This window comes from Choloepus didactylus, chromosome Y (assembly GCF_015220235.1).
Source record: "Choloepus didactylus isolate mChoDid1 chromosome Y, mChoDid1.pri, whole genome shotgun sequence".
Lineage (NCBI taxonomy): Eukaryota > Metazoa > Chordata > Mammalia > Pilosa > Megalonychidae > Choloepus > Choloepus didactylus.
Window position 1 is genome coordinate 27060617 of NC_051335.1, and position 10939 is coordinate 27071555.

General features: G+C 37.4%; 1 long non-coding RNA gene across 1 annotated transcript; it reads left to right on the forward strand.

The window, feature by feature from the left end:
* The first annotated feature begins 71 nt into the window (after nt 1–71).
* LOC119524323 lies at nt 72–6753 on the forward strand. Its single transcript, XR_005214784.1, has 2 exons — nt 72–539; nt 959–6753. It is a non-coding gene; the product is annotated as an uncharacterized LOC119524323 (long non-coding RNA).
* Nucleotides 6754–10939: the final 4186 nt, after the last annotated feature.

Below are 10939 nucleotides of genomic sequence, written 5' to 3' on the forward strand. Positions count from 1 at the left end.
TTCATGTCATCCTCTCTTCTTGGATATTTCCTTGTGTGTGTTTCTGTGTGTGTTTCTGTGTGTGTGACAGAGGCACTTCCTAATCCCTTCCCAGTAGGTCAGAGTGTATCAGCCATCAAAATAAGCATTACAGAGCTGCTTCTTATGCCAGACTGCCTTGTAAGATGATTGAAGACCAATGGAAGGCCCATGCCCCAAGATAGATGGATGCCTCAGTCCTGAAACCAGCAGAAGCCCTGAGAGCCGAGATGTATAGAAGGCTACCTGAGTTGGATGGACGACCCAACCAAGTTGGGATGGAAGGCTTTAGTTCTGAGTTATACACAAGGCCCAAGACGTGGGATGGGAAACTGAAGATCTTGGAGCCAGGACATGTGGATAACCTGAGAATTGAGATGTAAAACACAAGACCCAAGACCTGAGATGAAAAGCCCAAGGTCTTTAGTTTGACCTGTATCCAAGAATGGACATCCTCAGATCCAGGATGCAAGGCCCTAGATGGACAGAAGGCCCAAGAGAGACAAAACTCAAGATTAAAGGTGGGACACTGAAGACCTGTGACCCAGAAACCAGGAACGATAGAAGCCCCAGACCAGAAGAAATCCCAAGATGAGAACCCTAAACTCTAGCTCTTTTCTTTTGCTATGCCTCTTACTCTTAGACTTTCGCAGTTCTTCTAGTTCCATTTGAGCCTATTTATTTTTGAACATCCTTTTTGATGTTGCCATTACCTTAAAGGAACCTGAGGGCAACATCAAAGATAGGCAGTATTATACCTGGGACTGTCTTGAGCCAGTTCTGAGCCATTGCTTAAGTTTAAAAACAAAAAGAAAAACATTTCTTCACACTTCCATTTGCGAGATACAAATATTTAGTTTGTATTGAATTTGGCTTTTATTCTTCTTAGGAGCAAGCATCCATATAGATGACATTGTATTTCATTCTCCCTCTTCCTTAGAAGCCCTAGGCTGAGGAGAAGAAGAAAATATCAGGCATTTGGGAAAAAAAAGTGCCAGGATCTCTAGAGAAGGTGTGAACAGATGTTCCAGGCCACTGAAAAGCCTTAGACAAGAAATATAAAGATGTATCAACATGCTGAGAAGCACCATCCAGCAACACCTTAACTTCTTTGATCTGGGTGAGCGGGATTCCTAAGGTTTGAGATTCCTAGTTGATGGTTTACAGAAAGGATGATTGGGTTTGGGGCAGAGTGAGGCCCCAAAGGGACAGCCTGAACTCCCTGCTCATAGTAGTGGCCAAATAATTTGGACTTCATCAGTGCTATGGATTCCTCGGTTTAATACTAACCATGTCTAGGCCTAAAGGAGAGTAAAGTTGGGTTTGCTTGTAGCAGGTTTACTATTTTTTAATTTTTTCCCCTTTTTATGTGGGAAGATGGTTTAAATGATTGCTTATGTGTATGAAAACACTTTGCAGACTGTGAAACACAGGAGAAAAGCAAGGTGTTTTCATTATAATTTATTGACAGCTAGGCACAGTTAATATTTCAGAGTGTACTGTAAGCAGTAAAGCATTAATTATAGCAAACTTTCTGTGAGGGGTGAAATAGTAAACGTTTTAGTTTTGGTGGGCTGTATAGTCTATTGCACATTCTTTTTTTTCCTTACAACCCTTTAACATTGTTAAAACCATTCCTAGTTTATAGGGCAAGTGAGATTTGGCCTGCTGGCCAGTTTAACCACCATCTGATATAAATGCCAGGGACTATGTGCTGAATACTACTAATTTCCTTCTCTGTGCCTCTTTCTGTGCTAGGCAGTATGGATGCACTGATTATTTGTGATGACATCCCAGCAAAGGAGAAACATGTGCATATACTTTCTAAACTGTGAAGCACTTAAAAACTAATGGGTTTCAGTGTTTTGAGTGATTGTTGATTACTTATTTTATGTATTCAAGTGTGCTAGGCACATGGATACAAAGATTAAAAGAAGCAAAAATTTAAAAGTGCATTACTTCAAGTATGTAGTGTTTATGCAGATACAAGTGTTGGATAAATGAATAATTTATATATTATTGGCCAACCATGTTTCTGCTGTTATGGCAATTTTGAGTAAAATAAGAATTACAGTAATCCAGGTAGCAGAAAAGAGAAACTATAACATATACTGTATACTGTAAACAGTACCATGCCAGGTACCATGCTAGGTGGTATTGTTGTCATTACAGTATTAAAATTTTAAGAAAGGAAATTATATTGAAGTGTTTTGTAAACTAAAGCACTATCCAAATACCAGTGGATTACGTATTTATAAATGAATAAATATTAATCACCTCAGTATCAGCCAGTTTTGGGTACTGTGGAATCCAAGATAAATACTTATCCCAAATAATAAGAGGAAGATCAATGCCCTTATCATTTATATGTAAGGAATTACATGTTTGTTTAATTTATCAAACAAGAGTTCCTGGGGATGCCTAATTCAACTATTACCAGCATGTTGTCCGAGGTATTAGAGAAAAGGGTAATGAATGTGAGTGCTTTTTCGAAACTTTGCAGTGCTACATAAATGTAAGATGTTAACGTGCTTTCTGTATGAATAAAGTTTTCTCTGAGCTAGGCTTGTTTCTACAAATTGTTCTGGGCTCACAGAAGAGAAAGATAAGTTTAGTATACAAGAAATTTTTCTGTAACATGTAAACCACTACCCAAAGATACATAAGGGTATTTGCCAAATAAATATTAACAGTACGTATCAGGCACTGGAGATGAAATGATTTCTCATTGCGTGCTTGACCCATGATGAGAAAGGTATTGTTACTAGTTACACAAATTTAGGGTTTATATACTTGTTAAATGAATGAATCAGTATTGCCTACTGTATGAACTCACAGACACTGAAGAGATACACAGTTGACTGACTATTGTTCACAGCTGAGAATAAGGTAATACATGTTTTAGTATTTTGTGAACTATAAAGCAGCATATAAATGTAACTACTGGTGTTATTTGGTGCTTGTATAAAATTGCACCATTGTACTCTATGCAGGAGGTAATAAAAAGGGTTTGAGGAAAGATTGATAACTAATTTAACCCTGAATATAATACATAAAGGACTAAGTAAGTGATGAACTACAAGAACAGGGGGTGATTGTTTGCCAGCTTCTTGGTAGGCATTGGGGATGTGAAGATAAATGATCTTGATCGTGTACTGAGTAGCAGAAAACAGTATGTGTAAAATTGGCTTATAAGTTGTAAACTGCTATACATAAGGTATCTGCTGAATGAATATTGATTATTTTTATGTCTTATCTTCAGAGATAGTGACTGTGGTACAAAAATTCATTATTATTTAACCTGCAATAGAGATCTGTGTAAATTTACAGGGCCTAGTGTTTTACACAGATAAAAATAATTCACTGTCAACTTAGTGAATGAATAGTGATTATTGTCTATGAGGCTCAGAACTGTGATTGCCTATGATTATGTGGTGCTCACAGGAAATCATAAAATAATAGGTTGTGAGATCCAGACTGAAAGTCACTTGACCACTACTAAGCTCATTCAATGATGAGAACATGGGGGGAAAACAAAGGAATTGGATTTCTTTGAGTCAGTTAACAATTTGTAGGAGTGTGCTAAATGCTGAACTAACTAGAGACATAAAATTCAGTCCTGAAAGCAACTTTCTCCATGGCCTTACTTAAGAGATGGGGAAAAATGTTTATAAAGCAAGGGATTGTGGTTTTCCAGTTTCTTAAATGCTGAGTGCTGAAGATAGAGGAGAAATAAATCCAACCCTGGACTAACTTAAGAGACTGTAAAGGAATAAAAATAAATGGCTGAGGTTTGTTTTTTTGATTCATTTGATGAACATTTAAATGTTTTGTGGAAAATACTTTTCTAGGTCCTAAAAATAGAGAGGTGAAATGGGCCTGGTCTAAAGGGAAGATCACTGATCACAGCTGAAGATAGGAAAAATCTTTGGTTTATTTATACAGTAAACATTTGAATGTCAGTTCTCCACAAGGTACTATGCTGGAGAAGTTAGTTAAGTAGGTATGGTCATTGACTTGCCTTGGAGATTAAAAAATGTCAGCAAAAAGGCAAGGTTCTTTAAATACAAAATGAAGATTTTCTAGTTCCAGGGAGCCTGACAGTCACTTGCTGTTTGTTATTGGCCTAGTTTGAAGCCAGATGACCAATAAAAGGTCTCAAAGGCTTAAGGTTTGTCCTTTAATTAACATTCTGCTTCTATTAAATGGTTTAAGATGGAAGCATCTGGTTGTAGAGGTATTTGCTCATTGACCTGGCTTAGAGTCAGAAGGACACTTGAGCACTAAAGTGGATTCGTTCTACATTGACCATATTTAGTAAAACTTTATTGGTTAAACCTAAATGAAATGCCATTCTTAAATGCTGTAGAGAATGAGATGATTTTAAAACACCTAGACCAAAATGCACTTAGTTTATGGTAGAAACAAATTTAAAAAGAAACTGTGGTGGTTCTCTTTTAGTTGAAAAAAAAAAAAATGAGCAGCTGCCGTATGTAAGACACTGAGTGCCTTTTTTCCATTCATACATATGTTAATGAAGGTGATGTTAAGTGAAATAGATCCAGTTCAAAAAGCATTTAGTTTGACTTTGAGATGCAGTTAAAACAATAAGAAGTGGAGCGACATTCTTCTCACCAAATAAAAGTGTTTTGTCAAGGTATTGTGTTAAGTCCTAGGGAAAAAAAAATTGAAAGAGATCTTGATTGAAAGACAGTTGGCTTGGAGACTAGAATATAAGGAGGAGGTTCATTTATTTTTTCATTTTTTCATTCATAGTACAAGTATCTTGGGGTGCCTGTTGGCTATGAGGCCTTTTACTAGGTTCTCACTTGGCCCCAGAGACATGAAAAAATGCATGCCTTCCTGGAGAATTTCTATACCTTTCCTTTTGCCTTATTTTCAGGTGAGGTGTGTGGTTTAATATCTAATAAATATTGCATGGTTTAATTCCAAATCCATAGCTCTTCTCCCACCTCTGGCCACTACGATAAGCAGGTAGCTGGGTTTTCTATTGAGCTTGCTCTTAAAGTTGCAGAAATTGTCTCTATTTAGACATTTCATTTTTTCTAGCTCATCCCTCATGAAAATTGGCTGTAGCCACTGTTAAACAGAAGGAGGGATGACTAACCAGTTCCCAAACTCCAGTTTCATTGGGTCCCCCTTTGGAGAACAAACACCCCATGCTCAGGCCACAGTTGATTTTGAGATGCATTTACCAGTTTTGTCTATTTTCAATTCAATTCTCTTTCCCAGTTTACATATATATATTGCCTAAATAAATCTCTTGCAGGAATAGTTCTCAGATAACATCATGACAAAACTGGAGATAGAGACATGATTTGTCTTCTGCAACAGCTTCTCTACTTACACTATAGAAATGTCTTCCTCATGATCAAAACCTGCTCAAGAAAGGACTTGTTTCAGTAGCATAATGTTGATGGATGAAAACCGCTTTAAAAAATGTTATCCTGCTGGCTTAAGTTTTAAGAATAATAAAATGAAAATTGGAAATATTGGCAAAAAAAAAAAAAAAAAAAAAAAAACCCACAAAGAAACAAACCTTTAAATATAGGTCCAACTGGGCTTTGACCTTTTCTATTTTTAAATCACTCGCAGAGGGTGGGATAGGAGGAAGAGTGACAGAAAAGGTCAAACCTGCTTTCTGTGGGCAGCCAGCCTTTGTTCTCGGTTAGACTTAGGAGAGTTTACTAACTAGTCTAAAACGTGGAGTTGCTTCTTCTTAATTTAATGTAGTTCCAATAATTTTTGATCATTGCTAAACAAAATCTTTGAATGGTTATCAACTAAGCCTTTGGCTAGATAGGAATGGAATGTATTAATTGAATCCATGTGACCCCTCCATTGTAAGGTTATCTTAAAATTGAAATCCAAATTAACTGCAAAAAAGAGAACTTTATTGTTCGTTGTAATTCTTCGACTCAAAGCTTGTAAACTGTAGTTTATATACCATGCTGACAATGATATGCACAAAAGGAGAGGGAAATAGAGGAATGGCAAAGGACAAAACTGATGGAAGAAGCAAGGTTAAAAGGATTTGGGGATGATGTTTCTAGCATTTGTTTTGTACATTTTTAGTTAGGCATCAGATACAGCTGAAATACTAATGTCTGGCTTTTAATGTGTAGTAACAGCCAGGCTTGGTAATTCCTCCTTTTCAGGTGGGGTTGGTAGGGGGGCATTATTGGAAAGTGGAAAGGAGAAAATAACTAAAAGCCTTCCTTTCTCAGTTTCTGACACCATAAGACTACCACTACTGATAAGAATAAGAGGACATGCTATCTGTTTTGTGGCTTAAATGATGTTATGAACAAATCCAGTTTTAAAGGAAATGACATTGCCTCTACCCTTCTACCTCAAAGGGAAGATATACCAAAATGCTATGATAAGTGGAAGACACACTTTGACTCATCTGATAAAAAAATGCAGAATCTTTGTTGGTTCATGAATGAGTTGAACATTGAAAAATGTTGCTCGGCATGGGTGACTACCAAAAACCACTTTGAACTTAGTAGCTTTTTTATAGCTTTAATTTTCTGGTTAACTAAAGGGCAAGTATTTGTGTGTTCCTAAAACTCAACCAGAGGTCTTAAACTCGGCTCAAATAAGCTATTTTGCTTCTTTTGCCCAAGTTACTGCAACCCTTATCTACATGTCACAACTGAAATAAACTTGGGACTTTGTTCTGTAAAATAAAATGTACTGTTTTGAAAACTTTGAATTTTCCTGTGATAATTTCTAATTTACTATCCCTTCCCAACTATGCTAGTTACTTTAATTTTCTTTCTTTTTACAATTTAAAAAATTTATTGAGGTAGCAAAAATAATTTTCCTTTACTGTCTTAATCACTAAGCGTGAGTAAATGATTTGAGGTATCACTTTACAGTTGTTTTATCAGAGACACTGAGAAACATACCCAGTAAAAAATGTGAAAAGCAGAAAACTGAGGTATTATGGTAGGATGAAAGCTGGGGCTTAAACTGTTTGCAGAGTTTTGGGAAGAAGGAAGCATTCAGAGAGGAACAGTCTCTGGGTACTCAAAGGGATCTTTGGTGTTCCAAAGTTCTGAATGACTTAAATGTTAGATTGGTCACTTCATGAGTACATGACCCAGTGTAGTAAATGTTTGTAAACAGTTTCTACTGCTTCATTGACAATTAACAGTATTTCCCACAACTAGCAACTAGTGTCATCAGAAGAAAGCATTAAGATGTCATGGACCAAGTGACCATTTAGTGCATGCATTTCTTTTTTAATTCAATTTTATGTAGATATATTCATATACCCTACAATCATCCATGGTGTACAATCAAATGTTCACAGTACCATTACATAGTTGTGCATTCATCACCAGAATCAATATTTGAACATTTTCATTGCCACACACAAAAAATAAGAATAAAAGTTAAAAGAACACCCAAAACATCCCATACCCCCCATCCCTCTGTATTCCTTTATTTTAGTCCTCATTTTTATATTCATCTATCCATACACTGCATAAAGGGAGTGGGTGCCACAAGGTTTTAACAGTCACATGGTTGCACAGTGTAAACTGTATAGTTACAAAATCTTCAAGAATAAAGGTTTCTGGGTTGCAGATCGACAGTTTCAGGTATTGCCTTCTAACTATTCTAATACACTAAAATATAAAAAGGGGTAACTATATAACGCATATGAATAACTTCCAGAATGACTTCTTGACTCAGATCTCTCAGCCACTGAAACATCATTTTGCTTCATTCCTTTTTCTCCTTTTGGTCCAAGAAGGCTTTCTCAGTCCCGCAGTGCCAGGGCGAAGGTATCCCTGCAAGTCATGTTCCACGTTGCCAGGGAGATTTACACCCTGGGAGTCATGTCTGACAGGGAGGAGGGCAGTGAATTTACCTGCAGGATTGGCTTAGGCCACATCTTAGCAGCAAAAGAACCTAGGGGTGACTCTTAAACACACAATTTTAAGTAGGCTAAGCCTCTCTTCAGTAACACATTTTGTAAGGGGAAGCTCCAAGATCGAGGGCTTAGCTTTCTAAATTGGTAGTCCCCAATTCTTGTGAGAATATTAATTCCCCAGGTGGGGAAAATAATTTCCACATTGTCCCCCAGTCCCTCAATGGAGTTTGCAAATAGATTTTTATTCTCTGCCCAAATTACTCTGGGATGTGTTGGGGCTTTGCACTAATGTGTACAAACCAACCAGATTTCACTCCATATTCAATGTTCCATTTAATTATGTTTGAATAAATTGACCATACAAGTTAAATTATACAAGTTAAATTATTCAGTGTGTTACAAAAAAATGTAGATTTTGCACTTAATAAACATCTCTTCCTTTTGTCTCACACAGAAGTTGAAGTTATAAAAATATCAATATTGCTCTTTACCCTTTAGTCTGATTTACATCAGTCCTAATCAAGTCCAGTTCATTCATATCTCTAACTGAAGTCTGATGTCTTTTCAGACTGTTTAACATTTGCTGTATGGGGTAATGCTGATATAGCTACCAGATGATGGCTCAGTCCCAGGGGACAGTCACACAGGTACCCAGTTCCAGGGGCTGACCAGGTTATACACAAAGAGCTTAGCATCTCAGAATTTAGGAATAGCCATTACAACTTCGGAATAGATATAACTGCTGTAAGAGCTTACACTCTAGGAACCTTTACAATAAGCTTTCCCTGATAACCTATGCTTTCAGCCTCAATTCTCAGAATTTGCATATTAATGTTAGTCTGTGTTAGTGAGGCATTATAATGTTTGTCTTCTCTGGTTTATTTCACTCAACCTACTGTCTTCATTGTCCATTCAACTCACAACTGTCCTTGTAGTAGCTCAATAGTCCCATTATATGTATACACCACATTTTGCATTCCGTTCATCAGTTGATGTACTCTTAGACCACCTCCACTGCAAATTGAATAGTGACACCATAAAACCCATTGTGCAAATGTCCATTTGTGTCCCTCTTAAGTTCTTCCAAGAATATGCACAATAACATGGTTGCAGGACCATATGGCAACCCCATAACTAGCTTCCTTCCACACTGCTCTCTGGTTGGGCTGCACCATTCTACTTCCCCAACAATGGTGATTAGATATATCCCTTTAGTATTTCATGTAGAGAAGGTATCTTGTTCACAAACTCTCTCAGTGTCTGTCCAATAATATTTTTTTTTTAATCATCATTTTATTGAGATATAGTCACATATCACGCAGTCATACAAAACAAATTGTACTTTCGATTGTTTACGGTACCGTTACATAGTTGTACATTCATCACCTAAATCAATCCCTGACACCTTCATTAGCACACACACAAAAATAAAAAGAATAATAATTAGAGTGAAAAAGAGCAATTGAAGTAAAAAAGAACACTAGGTACCTTTGTCTGTTTGTTTGCTTCCCCTACTTTTCTACACATCCATCCATAAACTAGACAAAGTGGAGTTTGGTCCTTATGGCATTCCCAATCCCACTGTCACCCCTCATAAGCTACATTTTTATACAACTGTCTTCGAGATTCATGGGTTCTGGGTTGTAGTTTAATAGTTTCAGGTATCCACCACCAGCTACCCCAATTCTTTAGAACCTAAAAAAGGTTGTCTAAAGTGTGCGTAAGAGTGCCCACCAGAGTGATCTCTCGGCTCGTTTTGGAATCTCTCTGCCACTGAAGCTTATTTCATTTCCTTTCACATCCCCCTTTTGGTCAAGAAGTTGTTCTCCATCCCACGATGCCGGGTCTACATTCCTCCCCGGGAGTCATATTCCACGTTGCCAGCGAGATTCACTTCCCTGGGTGTCTGATCCCACGTAGGGGGGAGGGCAGTGATTTCACCTTTCAAGTTGGCTTAGCCAGAGAGAGAGGGCCACATCTGAGCAACAAAGAGGCATTCAGGAGGAGACTCTTAGGCACAAATACAGGGAGGCCTAGCCTCTCCTTTGCAGCAACCGTCTTCCCAAGGGTAAAACTTATGGTAGAGGGCTGAACCCATCAAACCACCAGTCCCCTATGTCTGTGGTCATGTTAGCAACCATGGAGGTGGGGTAGGCGAATACCCCTGCATTCTCCACAGGCTCCTCAAGGGGGCACTACATCTTTTTTTTTTTTTTTTTCCTTGTTTGTCTTTTTTCTTTCTTTTTTTTTTTTTTAACTTTCCCTTTTTTCAAATCAACTGTATGAAAAAAAAAAGTTAAAAAGAAAACAAACATACAATAAAAGAACATTTCAAAGAGACCATAGCAAGGGAGTAAGAAAAAGACAACTAACCTAAGATAACTGCTTAACTTCCAACATGTTCCTACTTTACCCCAAGAAAGTTACATAATATAGCAACATTTCAGTGAACTTGTTCCTACTACATCCATCAGAAATTAACAGACCATAGTCATTTCTGGGCATCCCCAGAACGTTAAATAGCTTATCTGTTCTTCTTGGATTATTGTTCCCCCTTCCTTAATTGCTCTCTACTGCTAGTTCCCCTACATTCTACATTATAAACCATTTGTTTTACATTTTTCAAAGTTCACATTAGTGGTAGCATATAATATTTCTCTTTTTGTGCCTGGCTTATTTCGCTCAGCATTATGTCTTCAAGGTTCATCCATGTTGTCATATGTTTCACCAGATCGTTCCTTCTTACTGCCGCGTAGTATTCCATTGTGTGTATATACCACATTTTATTTATCCACTCATCTGTTGAAGGACATTTGGGTTGTTTCCATCTCTTGGCAATTGTGTTACCACTGTTTTTATATCCATTTTGTGATTGTTACTTAACCACTTTCAAAAGGACATAAAGGAGATGGGGCTAAGAAACTAAGAGTTGGGAAACTGGGGCATAGGCTCAGATAAACCCTTACTTGAACTTGCTCATGGCTGGAAACCAGTCACTGTGCCACTCCCATGGTG